At 35.9% G+C, this 18124-nt stretch overlaps 1 long non-coding RNA gene across 3 annotated transcripts in view; it reads left to right on the plus strand.

The window, feature by feature from the left end:
* LOC105486536 (uncharacterized) overlaps window positions 1-17897 on the plus strand; it is a 38764-nt gene extending 20867 nt beyond the window's left edge. For 2 of the 3 annotated variants that reach the window (XR_011611430.1, XR_011611432.1), the window contains exons 2-3: window positions 3015-3114; window positions 13446-17896. This is a non-coding gene — a long non-coding RNA (uncharacterized lncRNA). Of the gene's footprint in view, window positions 1-2994; window positions 3115-13445 lie in introns of all 3 variants that reach the window. The other variant, XR_011611431.1, reaches the window with a different exon arrangement.
* The last annotated feature ends 227 nt before the right edge of the window (window positions 17898-18124 follow it).

Here is an 18124-nt window from a genome sequence, read left to right on the forward strand (position 1 = left end):
ACAGTAGACACTGACAATATTTTGCAGACAGTCTTATTTGGGAACTTTTGGGGTAAAGGTTGGCATTTTCTTGAAAGAAGCATGCCAAATAGCCAAGCCCTGCTGTCCCAGGGCACAAAAAAGTGACAGCAAAGTTATCACCAGCCCAGGAATTAGCAGCAGATGTGGCAATAGGTCAAGGACTCGTGTCAACATATGTTAAGGCTCTCTGATGGCTGGGTATAACTTTAAATTGGCTTGGATTCATTTTAAACTCGTGATCTCAAACCTTAACTGATGCTACATAGTAGTAAAAAAAAAAAATTATGTTTTCCCTGTACTAGTTTTTCAAACCTTCTTCTGTTAATCAGACCTCTACCATCCATCCACATGCACCCTCATGATCATTCCAAATAGAGATCATCAGGCTCAAAATCCCTTATATGCCTACCGCTAAGCCAATGACCTCTCTCTTCATGCACCAATTCATCTATTCCCTTGCCTGTCAAAACAGAGGTCACCATGAACTCTCACTGGATTATTGCAGCAGCATCCTAACAGGGTTCCTAACTTACTTTTCTCTAATTTGTTCTACAACAGCAGTAAAAGTAATGTTCGTAAATTACAAAATGATATCATATTACTGTCCTATATAAATCCTTCCAATACTTTTTTATCCTCCTTACCACGACCTTCTCACCATGACCATCTTACCACAACCTTGTCACCATGACGTTCTCACTAGGACCTTCTCATCATAAACTCACCATGCTTACGATTCTAGGCAAGATCTGGCCCCTGCCTATCTCGCTGACCTCATTTCCTGCCACACTCCTGTTTGTTCAGAACCCCCAGTTACAGTGGTTATCTTTCTGACTCTCAAGCACAGAGCTTTATGGTTTTGGTTGTTGCTGTTTTTTTTTTTTTTTTTTTCTTTTCATTTCTCTGGGCCTTTACAAATGCTGTTACCTGTACCGATAGTGGTTTCTGTTTACCTTTCATTTAACCGCTTCTAATTCTCAAAGCTTGGCTCTGTTTAAATATCACTGTCTTGAAGAGGACTTCCCTGACCAGAAGAAAACGGCTTTCTACTTAATATTTTTTAAAACTTATCTCGTTTTTTTATTCATTACACAATGCAACTTGCCAATGTTTTTATTCAGTCGACTTTTCTTTACTCGTGCTGCTGCAGAGTTTTTGGTTTTGGTCTTGGTGTCTCCTCTTTAAGATATGTAACCGAAAAGGCAGGAGCCAAGTGTCTTTCTCACCATTTTGTACTCATTGATGAGTATGCAACCTGGCACACAATAAACACTTGTTGAATAAATAAATCACAGGCGCGTAGCCCAAGGAAAGGGCTGCTCCACTTTCACATCTGTACCAATCAAAATAAACTGCCAGAACAGCTTCAAGACTTTGGAAAACAATAGATTTAGGGCTACAAAAGTGACAGTGATTTCTCTTCCTCCTTGTTCTCTTATACTGCTTTTAAGGTTATCTCCAAGACTGAAATGAATCTTATACTGACAAAACAGATGCTTCCAATCAGTAGAAGTTTCTACCAATTCTTCATGTTACTCAAGAATTAAAGGAAGCTTCCATTTAGAATGGCAGATAATGTTCCTTCCATCTAATTAAAACACCCATAAAGGCATATTAAAGTGAAATCTATCAACACAGTACGTTAAAGATAAAAATGGACAATAGACTCAAGAAGGGGCAATATTTCCCCTACATATATCTTCTATGTGTGTAGGTACCAAGAAATATATTCTTGGACTACATATCTCACTTTCTATCCTGCATGTCAAAATAAGCCAGATGGCTCCAAAAACGGTAGGAAAAGACTTTTGAACTCTCTTCTGTTGCCTGCCTCTTCTTAGGGATCTCAGGGTTTGTAGTGTCTGTAAAATGAGCCAAGATACAACCAAACAATAAAAAATAAGTAAACAAAAACAAATACTGATGAACAGAGACAGAGGTCCTCTTGCTGAGTGAACACGCTACCTGAGTGGCCCAGGATCCCATGTCCGCTCACCTTCCTCCCGTCTATTCCCATTCGGACTCCCAGCCCATGAGACAAGGAAGAAAAAGGGCATGAACAGAGTAGCCTTGCATCTTGGGATACTGGCCTTCTAAGAAGAATGTTTTTTCCTTTTTTTTTAACTTAAGGAACTAGGCAGTGGCAGAAAAAGCTCATAGGCAATGGATGCAGCTTGTGTTCACTTTCTTGTAAAAATCAGCTCAAAAAAGAATTGCAGGATGCTTCAACTCTCTACTATAGCTGAACAATGACCAATTGGAATATTCAAACTCAAGCTAGCAAAATGAAACTGATGAAATCCTTCAACCGAACATAAATTAAGGGAGTGCTATGCACTTCCATCTGAACTTAGAATCATATAGGAAAGACATTAGTCCATGGATACCTAAAACCCGGGAGAGGTCCCTCATCTAGTCAGAGATGAGAAACACACATGTAGCTCTGAAACAAATGGAATATGCATATGTAAACTAAATAAAAATAAAAATTAAAAAATGCCTCTCATTACAGTTATACACCATAAGGGGTGCTGCCAAATTTATATCCAGAGTTAAATTCATATCCTAAACTACCCTATTTATCACAGAATAACAAATAGATATGAAACAGAGATTGATTTCAAAAAAATTTGAAAAATAAAAGACAACTCTAAGGAAAACCAAAAGAATGAACTGAAAGTGAATAAAACTAGTCAAAATATAGAAAATAGCAAAATAGATCAGAAATTTTAAGGATCAATCTTTTGAAATAATGAAAATGAAAGAGCAAATCTATGACACAGAAAAATAGAAGTATTAGAAGTCATAAAGTTCATATAATAATAGTGAATAATAACAGTAGTATATAAAACCTGAAAGACTGTCAGATACGGGGTTAAATGCCAATTACTTTTACAATCTTGTTGTATGGATACTTTCCTGGAGATATATATATATATAAAATTATATATATATATAATTTTTTTTAAATAGGATTTTGCTCTGTCACTCAGGCTGCAGTGCAGTGGATCACCACAGTCTCGACCTCCTGGACTCAAGCTATCCTCAGTCTCCTGAGTAGTTGGGACTAAAGGAGCATGCCACCATGTCCAGGTAATTCTTTTATATTTTTTTTGTGTGTGTGGAATTGGGTCTTGCTTTGTTGCCCAGGCTGGTCTTGAACTCCTGGGCTCAAGCAATCTTTAGTCTTCCTGTTTCGGTCTCCCAAAATGCTAGGATTACAGGCATGAGCCACCATGCCTGTCCTGGATATTTTTAAGTTGCCAAAATAGTAGAAAGAATGAGTAGAATGCTAACAAGGATAACACTATGGATGTTTTTGTTTCAAAATTTAACAAAGGATTAATTGTGAAATAGTTAATAAAATCCAGAGCACAGACACATGGACTGCTACCCAATTAATTTTATAAAACTTCAAAAAGGTTTCTATCAAGATTTGAGAATGCACAAAAATAACAATTGTGAAAAGAAAAGCCTTAGACGAATTAAATTTCATGGAGGTTAATTGAGCAAACAATGATTTGCAAATTGGACAGTTCCCTGAACCAGAGAGACTCTGGTGCTGCTGGGTGATTGGGGAAGATTTAAGGACTGAAAAAGAGCCAGGTGCAGTGGCTCACACCTGCAATCTCAGCACTTTGAGAGGCCAAGGGGGGCAGATCACTTGAGATCAGGAGTTCGAGACCAGCCTGGCCAATATGGTTAAACCCCATCTCTATTAAAAATACAAAAATTAGTGGGACATGGCAGTGGGCACCTATAGTCCTAGCTACTCTCAAGTCTGAAGCAAGAGAATGGCTTGAACCTGGGAGGCGGAGGTTCAGTTGCAGTGAGCTGAGATCATGCCACTGCATTCCAGCCTGGGCGACACAGCAAGACTCCATCTCAAAAAAAAAAAAAAAAAAAAAAGAGACAGAGAGAGAGAGACAGGGTGAGACTCTGTCTTAAAACAAAAAAGACTGAGAAAGGAAATCCCAGGTACAAAAAAACAGAAGTGAGGTTGGAAACAGCCAGATTGGTTACAGCTGGGCAGTGTCTTACTTGAACTTGGTTTGGACAGTTGGCTGCCTTTGATTGGCCAAAACTCAGTAATGGGCACAAGGGTATGTTCCAGTCTGTTTACACATCTAGTTAGGTTTCAGTTCACTATGTATGAATAAACCTTCAGGCCTATTTTAAAATATGTAAGGAGGCAGCTTTAGACTAAACTTTTTCAGCAGAATTTAACACTGGGAATTAAAAATAGGTTATTAAGCTAAAATTTTTGTGTTACTTTAAAACATGCAAAAATACATTTGTTCATCATTAATTCAGTATAGGTCCAAGGTCTTTTCCTTGAAATGTCTACTGATCATAATTGTGTATTACATGTTGAACAAGTAACCTATCATATACATTTCAAGCGTTGGTATTTTGAAAGTGAAAAGTGAATTTAAAGACATTTACAAAGCAATCCACGTCCAGAAACGTCGTGATGCTGCATTGGAGAGGCTGTGGGGCTGCCAAGAGAGCATGGAGGTTCCATGAAAATTCAGACTCTGGAACAGGCCCCGTGTAACCACTAAAACGACAATTTTAGCCGTCACAGATGCTCTACAGCCGTAAAGTGCCTCTAAACAGCTAATAGTGTGAAAGTGTGAGGAGAAATGAGAGCTCAACCAGAGTTCCTGAAGGCCAGCCCTGTGATATCTGTTCCCACCACAGCGGGTGGCTGTTCCCATATCCAGCCACAGCAGGGTTCCAGCCGCTCTGTGCAGGGGAGAAAGATGTGGACCCTGAGGATGCTGACAACCTGGGTGCAGAGCAAGGTTGACCAGGGATCTGCATGGCCTGTCCTCAGCAAAGACAGCCTCGAGAGGACCAGAGTGGGAAGGTCACGTTGAAAAAAGGGATGTGACCAAGGGACAGGAGTCCCCTGGGGCTACATCTTCAACTGCCTGCTGAGGAGCCTGGGAAGCCCTCCCCCACGAGATGGCTAGAAGACAGGAGCAGCGGATCCTACTGAGGTCACTGAGCGCCTGAGGCTGGGCAGGATGCAGCTGAGCAAAGGCTGGCTTGGCAGCTCTACGCTCTTCCTGTTTAGTCATCCAACAAGAAGAAAGAAAAGTGAAACTCTAGCAGTAAGATTTTTCTTAAAAAAATGGCAACAAAGACCTTTCATTGTTCTATATACAACCAAATAAAGATGTAGAGAACTCATTTAAAATTTGTATTTAGTCTTTTCAAGGTGAATTTTTCAAAGTAAAAAACTGCAAGCACTCTTAATGTCTAAAATCAAATTTAAAAAATAGTTCTGAATGTTCTAGTGAATGAAAAAAGGCAAGAACCAATATAACTGGAACTATTTGAAATAATAATTAAAAAACAGTCCATTTATAATTCAAAGAATTTACTTAGATTATACCTTAGATAGCCTAAGAGAATCAATTGAAAAAATATTAGACTTAATAACTTTGATAAGCAAAGTAAACAGATAAAATATAGATACAGATTATTCAATAATTTTTTGAGAAATGAACAGGAAGCTTTTAGAAAACAAAATGAAAAAGAAGACCCTATCCAAAATAGTAATAGAAACATGAAGTACCTAGCTATAAATTTTGTAAGATTTATGTAGAAAATATACGAAAACAAAAATATTTCTATGATCTATAAAATACAAATAATACACAGGGATTTATTATAGTTTGGATGGAAAAATGGAATACTATAAACAATTTTTATAACAAGCTTTTAAAAAATTCTTCCATAATTAATTTATGTGATTAAAATAAGTCAGACCAAATTGCTAATGACAGAACATTTATGAGAATGAAACAAACCACAAGCTGTCATCTTTGCAACCAAATGGAGAGTGATAGAAGGAAATGGAAAAAAAAATAGGTTACTGATTTTTGTAGAGAGATGGAAGCATTGTTTAAAATAACACGCTAAAACATGCCTGGAAATCCATATCCACCCTGACTGCCTATGAAATGAGCTAGAGAATTGTCCTTATTTTTATTTTCTAAGCAGGTTTGAGTTATGTGTCTGCGTCTATCAATTGCAAATGAAAGAACATAATTGCAACTAGCTATTAATTTATAAAGATAAAATCTAGCCTCTATAGCAGCTGAAATGCTTGTAACACTGGGAGTGTCCTGTTCTGAGATGCTCAACACTGTGGCCACATGTGGCTACGGGGCGCTTGAAATGTGGCTGGTGCAGCTGAAGAGCTGAATTTTTTAATTCTATGTAAGTTAGTGAATTTCAAATTAAATTATGTGGCTGGTGGCTACAGCTTTGGACAGGCCCGCTCTATAATGATAAAATCTTGTAATTAAGGTAATAAAAGCTGTTTTTGCATTACAAATTAGAAGTAACTTTGGAAGCCTCTTAATGTTGGAGAGCATGACATGTGAAAAGAATTCTCTCATTTACCTGTAAAAGCTCGAATCTGTACACATTTGCAATCTTTTCCTAGAATAATATGTCAATTTTTATCAAGTACAAAACTTTAGCCCAGTAACTCTAGAAACTTCTAGGGAATCCTATCAAAATAGTCAAAGATGTTGATAATAATTTGTGCATAAAAACTATTAATACCACATCCTTTATGATTTTAAAAACATAAAATACATTAAAATGACAACAAATAGAAATAATTACCCATTAAATGAGTAAACAATGGAAGTAATGAAAATTTGGGAACTTGGAGAAGATTAACTATTATACCTTCACCTAAAGTCAAGTTTACAGGAATTATTCATTAGATTGCAAAATATTTACAACATAGCATTTTTAAAAAATATAAATATCTCTCTGTAAAGACATATTATATATAATATATAAATATAACATACTATATGTGTTATATTAATATAATTCAATATATGTGATTATATTATATATCATGAATATTTTATTAGTATGTCATATATTAATGTTATATTTTATATATTAACTAATATATATTTTATAAGTATAATGGAATATATTATATATAACATTACATGCTATATAAACATATTAGAATACATAATATTCGTATTCACCAATATTTCAAAATAACTTACAGAATATGGAATTTTAAGAAAACTTGCTTCACATTTGTTATAGTTTGTCCACTTAAGAAGTCTTCAATAAAACAATAACACTGTAAATGAAATTAAGCCTTCACACTTTAATAGTAGTTTTTCATTTACAAAATATCTTCACATTTCTTTTTTATCTATTAAGATAAAACAATGTAATTAAATTATTTGACCAAAATTATGTATTTTTCCAGTATTATAGCCCAAAAGAGAATTCAGCTGTTATATCTGTCATTTTTTAAATTGGTGTTGAATTTAGTAAGATCTTAGAGGTGGCATGAATCTTTTTATTTCTGAGTTTGCATCTTTGTCTGATAAGTTGCAATAATCTAATACATAATTCAACTACTCAAAAATAAATTACACGGCTATTTTATTTTTATTTTACTTTTTGTATAAAGAAGGGTCTCATTATGTTGCTCAGGCTAATCTCAAACTCCTAGGCTCAAATGATCCTCTTGCTTCGACTTCCTAGAGTTCTGGGATTACAGGTGTTAGGCACAGCACCCAGCCAACACTGTTAATTTAGAGTCAAATTCATTTTGTAGTCAAAAGGATGCTTTCTACTTTCATGTCTTTGGAGATACTTTAATCCCTGTGGAGTATGTTCTCGTGCATGTTTTATAGTTTGTCTGTGCTCAAATTCTCTAGCATAAAAATAATGTATTAAATAGATAAAGATACAGGCATAGACACACAGATTGTTATGTGCAAACTTGAACCTATGCTTATTAGGTAAACATTTCCTTCAGCAGTAACCCGGCAATTTTTACATTCAGTCTTTAATGCAATTAAATTGAAGCTGGATTGATAATCTGAATCACTTTATTCTCTGAGGAGTGATCAATATATTTTAAGGACAGGATTTACCCCTACTTTTTTACCTTAGGATCAAACTTGTTAGTAAATGAAAGCTTGGGATTGTCATGGTCCTTTACCCAAAATAACTCAAGGTATTTTATAAAAATCATCTCAGAAGTTCTTTCCAGTACTAACACCGTGTCTTCTTTTGAGAATAAGTCCAATTTCCAGATGGGGAAGATTTACTTAAAGCCTCAAATTATTCTGTCATTGACTGTTAAGGTTAGGGGATATGATGAAGAGCAGATGGACTAAGCTTGTCACATTTCAGATGAGAACACTGAGAACCCCAGCTAGAGCAATGAGGTGCCTAAGGTCACCTGAGTGCCAGAAATGGCATTGGGAACCAGCCTTTCCAACTCTGCTAGTTTTTGTTACCAACATGCACTCACAAGAGCAAAGACAAACCAACTCACCTTTTCTAAGTTCCAGACAAACACAGTTTTAATCAGCTCTCTAATTAAAAACATCTCTCACAACAAAATGCAGTTTACTTGGTTGAGTTGCAGCATGCCTTTTGTTTGAGATAGAAGATGATGAAAGCTTCTAATTGGACTTTTTCAAGTATCACATTTCCAAAAATCAGTAAACCATGTTAATAGCCTGGTGTCCACTCTCGTCTATCATTCACACAAAACAGAACAATTTTTGTATCTTCAGATTAAATGTTCTTTGAAATAATAGTGTTAATATTATTTCCCGCATTTGTATGCAGCTTTTTATAGTTACATGCATTATTCCATTTTAGGGTGCTTTGTTTGGCAGCAATAAATAACTAAAACAGAAAGGGGTCCGGAAATAGGGCACTGCTATCACAACAACCTAAGATGTGTATACTCTTGGCTTTGGGAAGGGGCAGTGGTGGAGGCTGACACCGCAGTGAGGAGCTTGATAATGGAGGCTGGAGGTGCAGTAATGAAACTGATAGAAAGCTTAAAAGATGATGACCCATGTGTTATAGTTATGAAAGAAGTGGTAAAACTCCTGGGAAATAGAAAATGTACCAAATTAACCTATGCATGCAGATAAGATTTCTAGGCAGAGTATTGAAAGTGCCAATTGGCTTCTGTTAGCTCTGTATGAAAAGATATGGGAAGATAAATATGAGCTAAAGAGAGAACTATTCAGTATGCAAGAAGAATTTCCAATTCAGACTTACTGGGTTGGAAAATCAAACTGTTTCACATTTCCAGGCTCTCTAGCTGGCAAAAGACTCTCAAAATAAGAAATGGCCTCTGGATAAAGAGTAAATCAAGGATGTGTTCATAAGATCCTTTGTTAAGACCCTGAAAAGACCTCTGCTTAGAAGACTCCTTCAGCTAGAGAAAAATCATTCTAAGACTCTTAAAAGTGTTATTTCACTGCAGCTGTACATATGGCCTATGGTTCTCCCAAAAAGAACCATGGGTGTGGTTTTTGGGACATGGAGTGAATCACAATCAGATTTATAAAATGCCCACAAACTTTTTTAAGGAGTTGTATAAGTTTGGAACAAAAGAGGTAGAAATCACTCAAAAAATAAAGATGCTCTTGAGCTCTCAACTTTCCACAGGAAACAAGGAGGCTCTTCAGGTGAAAATATGACCTGTTTTTTATAGGAAGAAATACATGTTTCAGAGGTAAGAATCCCAGAGGATTTCTTTAAGACACATGGTAAACCATTAACCACAGAACTACTTCCAAGGGACAGAATTGAGCCTAATAGAGAAAAAATTTCTATGATCAGACACAGGTTCCTTACAATACGTGATCAGCTGGATTTCAGAAATGCTATGGACAGTGACCTCTATGTTCTTCTTGTTCCTCCTCCTTTTTAATAGGAATGTCTATTGCACATATCTTGCCCTTGTCTCACCATCAAGTATAGATGTGTAGAAGGCAGATAGCATGGTTTTTTTTTAAATTCATGCATCTCTGAATCAAAGAGAGAAGCCTAATCCACACCTGGGCTGATGTAGGTAATAAGATCAGTGGATTTTAAGCTCAATGTTGTGGTTTGATGAGTTTTTAGGGGTCATGAGTATGTTTTGCACATGGAGGAACATGTACCGTTGGGGCCAGAGGCTAGATTATTGCAGATTGTTACACTAAAGTTGCCAGGTGAATCGCATCTCCCGGTATCCATGCACATGTATAATCATCTCTCAAACTGATGCTGGGTTTGGCCATGGATATTGTTCTGGCCAATGGGGCATCAGCAAATGTGATGCAAGCAGATGATTAAAAAACTGCTATTGTGCTCGGGGCCTTGCCTTTCTGGAGCACCGCTGACTGCATGAGAAAGAGGTCCAGCCCAGACAAGTCCCCTCAGGGATGAGGTATCACAAGCAGAGAAAGACTCAGCCATCTCACCCTCCCCGTTCAGCCCAGTTCGGCTGAGTGTGTCATGTTAGATAGCACATGTGAATCCAGCCAGAAAACTGACAACCAACCCAGAGAATCCTAAGAGATAATAAATCATTGTTTTAACAATGGACTGGATAAAGAAAATGTGGTACACATACACCATGGAATATTGTACAGCCATAAAAAAGAACAAAGATCATGTCCTTTGCAGGGACATGAATGGAGCTGGAGGCCTTAACAAACTAACACAGGAACAGAAATCCAAATACCATATTTTCTCACTTATAAGTGGAAGCTAAGTGATGAAAACATATAGGCAGATAGAGGGGAACAACATACCGAGGCCTTTTGGAGGGTGGAGGGTGGACGATGAAACGTGGGAAGAGGTAGAGCATCAGGAAAAATAACTAAAGAGTACTAGGCTTAATACCTGGGTTATGAAATAATCTGCACAACAAATCCCCATGACACAAGTTTCCCTATGTAAAACCTGTACATGTGCCCCTGAACATAAAATAAAATTTTAAAAAATCATTGTTTTACACACTAAGATCTGAGATGATTTGCTACTTAGCAAGAAGTAATAGAAACAAGAGGTTTCAATAGCAACAGAAGAATCTAGAAAAAATGAGCAGCATCTTTAGCACTATAATGAGAAAAATTATTTTTCACCTGCAATCCTATTTGCATTAAAACCATCAATTAAGTGAAAGGATACAATGATGCCTTCAGACAAACCAGTTCTCAAATTTTTACTTCCCATGAAATCTTTGATGGAACACGGACTACAATAAATAAGAAATTAAACCAAGAAAGAGGAAAGGATGGATTACAGTGAAGAAAATCAAAATGTTTCACCCCAAAATAAACTTCTGTGACATATTTTGAGTTGGGTATTCAAAGAGCCAGCAACCAGAATCAGCCCCCAAAATCTGTCTCTTGGGAGGAGATTTGCATCTGGTGAGAATCTACATCAATGCAGTCAGGTTTTCTCTGACACCTTCCCTTGTCTGGATGTAGGAAAGACGAAGAGTTTGGCATTTTTAAAGGCCCAAAAAAACGTTTGCCCTCTATTTTCTCTGAGAGCTGTGATCTGGGAGATTTCACCTATACAACAGGACCATCTTTGTTCTTCAGGCTTCCTCTTCTCCCTCTCTCATAACTTTTATCAGGACTCAACCCCAATTCTTTGTACCTCAGGATGGTATACAAGCTTCTAAACCCCATTGGGGGGTTAGGGTAATCACTGTGGTTCTCCCCCGTATGTATGTTAATAAATTTTTATGACTTTTCTCCAGTGAATTGGCCTTTTGTCAGGTGATTTTTCAGTGACTCCTCCTAGTGTGAAAGGGAAAGCTTTTCCTTGGCTCTTACACCAGAAAAGAAATATCTAACCCACAAGATACAAAAATATGTGAATAAGCAAATTTCCAGTATGTTTATAAAGAAAATTCCCATGGGAACAACTATGCACAGGCCTGGCTTATTTGAGGAGGATTACAGAAGACTCCTAGTGGATGTCTTCAAGGAAAAAACCTCAATATGTTAAGAGAAGGTTTATCCTTCTGTCAGGAAGGTAGACCATGCATTAATTAACAGTAATTAGAGATCTAAACGGATAGAAAGAGACAAAGCATTAGTTCCAAGGGAAAACAAATTCTACAAGAAAGAAAATGATCATCATAATGGACCCAAATCAATACATTTTTGGGAAAGGGGGAAGGGACGCATCTATACAGGCATGTACACATATGTCTGCATTGGGGTGGTGTTACGAGAAAGCTGAATCTTCATCTTACACCTTAGGAAGCCATTGGTACCATCTGAAACTGAAGACTTAAGAAATAGAAGTATATGGCTACTTTATAGAAATATGTTAGTCAATGTATAGTAAATATATTCTACTACAGGAAAAATCAGCTGGATGGGTTGGAAGTGGCCACCTCTTTGAGATGGTAAGAGACTTGAGAAAGGTAGAAGAATTAGCTGTTTTTGTTATAAACGTTATAGAGCTACTTGACTCTAAAAACTATGTGCTTGAACATCTTTGAATACATGAAAAGAAAATGTTATTAACTGAACATCTGTGTTTGTGATTGAAATTCACAATCACTGCAGAAGCTAACCGTTCTTATTCCTCTGCATTAGCTGGTAGTCCAGGGATGCTTTGCAGAGAGGCATAAGAAATAATGGGAGAATAGCAAATGACCCAAAAAACAGAAATTCTGAAAGGGATAGAGGGCAAAATCTTCAACTTTATCAAACAATTTATAGCACATCTCGGCTAAGGAGAACACACTGCAGGGCACAGAAGCTTCAGTCCTAGTTCATGAACTTACAGAGCTGGAGGATTTTGGTGAGCAACAAGGGAGGTAGATTCTGAGCATGAGCTGAGGTTGTTCTTGTGCACAGCCTGTAACAGGATGCCTGAAATTAGAGATTGAACAGAATTTATGTAAGTAAAACAAATTCTATACCATGAGATTTTGAGGAAAGAGATAATTAAAATTTAACTGCTGGAAGAGGAAGACAAGTTGTCTTGAACGCATGGAGGATGGGAGAAGTAAAGAGAAAAAAAGACCAAGAATGCTAGAAAAGAGATTAATAAAGAATTATCCATGAGCCCAGAGTCCAGGTGAAGGGCCCATGGAGGACAGCAACAGCTGCCACTCAGAGCTCTCTCTCAGTTTTCAGTCTCTATTACAAAATGAGATCATTTCAATTAAATAAGTGTATGTGACATAATCATGTGCTGCCACCCCTTCATTTTCTAAATTGCTGTCCCCAGGACAGAGGTCAGAGAACAGAAAGAACATCTGCTACAAAATAAATCATAGAAACTCTGGTTCATTGCTCCTGCATCTGTAAAAATGTTCACTGGTTTCTGCTATCTCATCTTGGGAAGAACAGTTTACCTCGTTCCCTGGAAAGGTTGGCCAACCTCTCAGGTGTTTTCAGGTTGTGTGTTTGTTTATTTCCATATTAAACCAGTATTGTTTCTGCCTTCATGGAAATACTACTTGAAAGAATGGTCATAGGTAAAAATAAGCAAGTGGGGAACACATCTGATAGTGAGAGATGGCATGTGGAGAGCTGCTGTAGAGATGACAACAAGCTTTAGATACTTTACATTTTGTGGTCCAGGAAGGCTGCTCTGTGCAGAAGATTGAAGCTGTGAACTGAATGTTAAGAAGGAGCCAGCCAATGATAATCACTGGGGGAGAACACCCTTAGGAGGAATACATTCGCTTTACTCAAATCATGATCAGTATGGTCAGAGTGATAAAAGAAGAAGTTGGAGAACTATCCCAGGAAAAGGATGTACATTTCAGGATAATGGAGATGTGAAGACCATCAAGTCTTTCTGGATGTATCCACGTGGTGTAGAAGTCATTTCAAAAGTCATATGTCCTTCAAATGTGTTCATCCTCATATTATTCATGTCAAAATAAATCGCCACTCAGTTGCTCAAGTCAGTATTCAGAATCCTTAATTACTTCCTTGGCTTCACTCCCAAACCCAACTTATTAGCAAAATTAATCGATTCTTTTATCAAAGCATGTGTCATATCTAATGACATCTTTGTCTCCACATTCATCCTAAGGTTCGTTGTTTTCTCCTGCCTCCTTACAACTTACTCTTCAAACAGTGATGGAAATTATATTATATAAACAAAGTCAGATAATGTCATTTATTTTCTCACTGCTATCGATTGCTGTCCCATTAATATTCTGTAAAACAGTAGGTCATTGGATACATTTGAATAAGCTAGATAGCAGGGAAAGTAAATGAATTGCTTGAGATCATACGATTTTGCTTATTAAATAATTCAATAATATTTATTCACTGTCTACTATTTCTAAGTATACTGGATATACAGTGGTAAGCAAAAATAAATAAATATTTTTGTGGTTCTGTCCTCAGGGACCTTCAACACCAGTGAGAAAGAGACATTTCATATAGTATCAGACAAATAAATACGTAGCTACAAATTGTGATAAGTGCAACAAAGAAAAAGAACAGAGTACTATAAGAAAAAATAATGAAAGAGAACATTTGGATTTCAGGCAGATTCTTTTTGAGGAAGTGACACTTGAGCTGGAACCTGAAAGATGAACAGTAGTTAGGCAAAAAATTTCAGGCCTTAGAGTTTGGTGTGTTTGAAGAAATACATACATATTGGTATAGTTGAAATATAATGACCCAAAAGCAAAGGAGTCTGAGTAGAAGATGGGAAGATAGATGGTAGCTAGATTATGTATGGTCTTGTAGCCTTACATGCTTTTGAGTTTCAATTGGAAGTGGATTGGGAATTTACTCAGGAGTTATAAGTAGATATTTAAAAATTTTCCAAATATGACTTTAAATTATGGGTAGAAAATGGGTGAATGGGAGAATGGCATTAGAAACAAGGAGACTTTAGAGAATGTCCTTGCAAATATTTAAGAAAGTGATGATGGATTTGAATAGAAGCTTTGGGAATGGGGAGACAGGCAGATGTGAGACATACTTTAGGGGTAAACACAATAAGGTTTGGCAATGAGTTACATATGGAGATAAGAAGCAGGTGACAATTTAGTTCTAGAGTTCAGGACTAGGCTGAGGATTCTGGACTGTCATTCTTTTCACCTATGCTTGCTGGCTGTCATAAAGCAATAGAAGACACTTTTCCTTCACTCTTGATTGTTGGGCTCTCTTGTGTGTAGTATCAATCTCTAATAAAAGGATAATTAAAGTCATATATACCGACTTTTGCTAGGCTTTTAGCTAAATACTCTATGACTAGTTAGTAACAGAACCTGAACACCAGTTTCCACATTAAAAGCAAAGCCAGGTTTTGAAATCAATGTTCATGTAATACAAATTTTTTTTGTACTTTCACTGAAATATATGAGAAGGGAAACAATAGTAAGAACAACATTGGATAGTCATTTCTACCAAGGACTTGGATTCTTAAATGATTCAGAGCTCTGAACTGACTGTCTGTGAGACCTTCCACTTGCCAATTTTTAAATTAATTCCAAATTTTAAAAGGATCGCAGTGTTTATGCTGGGTTTTACCACAAATAGCCATCAATTAAAGTAGGTCCCCAAACCACTGCAGTTTAAGGAAGAAGTTTTCCAATACTTTCTCTTGCTCTGTTGCTGCTTCTATTAATCACGAGACTTCTGACATGGCAAGGATGTTTGATTAGTGGGTTCACAGCTCTAAATACAAAAACGTATGTTCCTATAAATTTTAGAATCAGCACGTCGAGTTAACAGACACACCTTTAGGTACACACATGTACACACAAATTCAGTTGTGCTATCCATGAACATGGTACATCTGTTTATTAATAAGGTCTACTTTAATATCTGTTAACAAAATTGTGTACTTTTTCCTAGAGTTATCTTACTTATATTTGTAAATATTGCAAATAATGTTGGTTAAATCTCATTTTCTCACTGTTTGTTGCTGGTATGTAGGAAAAAAAGTTGATTTTTATACATTAATATTGTCTTCAGCAAATGAGCTAAATCTGATATTTTTCTGTAAATTGTTTACTGCATGTAAATGCATAGCATTTGAAAATGATGAGTTTCTTCCCTTTACAATTTTATAAGTTTATTTCTAAATGGGTAGAATCTTCAGTTTAATAAAATGATAGTGGTCAATCTTATTAAAAATCACGAAGAGAAAACTTTGATATTTCCCAATTATGTAATTTTACTATAGATTTTATGATACTTCTAATTTTTAATTGATGTGAAATATTATAAGGTATAACATTTTGTATTTATTAATATAATCATTAATTTTAAATCCTTTAATTTTATATGTGGTAAATTACATTCAGCCCTTCTTCTTTTCCCCCCACCTGAGTTAAAGAACACAAATTTTGCTTCAGTATTCTTTTCATTGCAGAAGTTTTGGTTCATAGCGTTTTTATCATTATTCAGTTCCAAGTATTTTGCAGCTTTTACTATGATTTCTTCCTTGACACACTCAAAACCTAGGAGTGTAATTTTTATTTTCCAAACATATAGTAATTTTCTAGTCATATATTTCATTATTGATTTTCACCAAAATCACCTGGTTATCAGAGAACATAATCCATATGACTTTAATTATTTGACATCATCTGTTTTCCATTCTATTTTCCAAATATACAAATGTACTTAAAATATATTCAACATCTATTAAGTGTAAAAGTCTATGTATTTGAGAGAAATTTGTTATTCTAATTATTCAAATCTACTATATAATCATTGCTTTTGTTTAGCTTACTTTATAAATCTGAAAACATTGGGAGTTTGAAATTTTACTTTGTCAGTTTACTTCTTCTTGTAAATGTATTAAATGTTTTCAGTTCATCTGACACCATGTTATTAGAAACATGTACTTGTAGAATTTGTCATCATTATAACTCATTCTTTTATTCTTATGAAATCACTTGTATTTTACAATGCTTCTTGACTTAGAGTTCATATGATCTGATGCTGAAAAGGAATTTTTTTTTGTTTCTTTTAATTTCAACAAATAATATATTTTATTATTCAGACTTCTAAGATTACCTCCAATTTCCTGGAATTCACAATCTTTTGCAATCTCCAACCCTTGAGTTTGGACTAGTTATTCACTGCTAGATATAAAATACAGCAAAAATAATGGGATATCACTTGTAATATTAGGTCATAAAAGAATGTGACTTTTGCCTTGCTTTAGCTCCCTCTCTGACTTTTCTCACATGTTCACTTTGATGAAACAAGCTGTCATGTGGCAAGTTTCCCTATGCAGAGGCAAGAAACTGAGTAGCCGTTTGGAAACAGGCCACCAGTTCAACATCACTGAAGGAGATGAAAACCCCCAATAACCACGTGAGTAAGCTTGGAATCGGATCCTTCCTCAATCACATCTTCAGATGAGATGGACTCTAGCACAGCCAATATCTTAACTGCAGCCTTGTGAGAGACCCTGGAACAAAGGATCCAGCTAGACCATGCCTGGATCCCTAGTCCACAGAAATTGTTAGATAATAAGCGTGTGTTGCTTTAAGTCACTAAGATTTGGGAGAATTTTTACAAAGCAATAAAGGACTAATATACTTGTATATAAGCTGTGCCTGCTTCCCCCGTTTTTTTTCCTTTTAAGACGATCTTTGTCTTTTTATTGAAGAATTTATTACTTGTTGCTTTAATGTAACTACTTTTATATTTGAGTTAAATTAACCATTTTATTTTGTCTTGTTTAGCTTGATGGAGAATTTTTACCATTCCAATTTTTGCCTCTTTAGCAACTTGGACATTTGGAAATTTTGTGAAACTCCCTTGACTTACAAAAGTTTAATGTTAATAAGTTCGTTTGCTCCCTCTTAGAAAAAGACCTTTATATATAATAGGCATACCTACTTCAGAGTTTGTGTATGTTTCCCGTATCTGAGTCATTGTATTACTGTTGTTTATTGTTTTCTCTGACTCGCATGCATAAATAAACCTTTATTTATTGTCTGACTGTTTATCTTTGTGTGTTGATCCTAATATTTAAAATTATTCCTAGAAATAATTTCAGGTAATAAAAATGTAATATTTCTTAACAACATATTTTCTTTTCTTTTTTATGGCTACAGGAGAAACATTCTACTATCACGTTAATTTCAAATCCAGGAGATATTCTGGAATTCCAGGACATGCAAACCTAATAGAACCCACATAATAATGGAATAACTTCAAATTATGTTTAATTTGTGGTTGTAGCCATTTTGAATACCAGCTTACTGTGTGGGTAGGCATCAGAGAGATACTGGACTTTTATTTTATTTTTCCATCCTATAATCTACATT

This window comes from Macaca nemestrina, chromosome 13, assembly GCF_043159975.1.
Source record: "Macaca nemestrina isolate mMacNem1 chromosome 13, mMacNem.hap1, whole genome shotgun sequence".
In the NCBI taxonomy this organism is placed as follows: domain Eukaryota; kingdom Metazoa; phylum Chordata; class Mammalia; order Primates; family Cercopithecidae; genus Macaca; species Macaca nemestrina.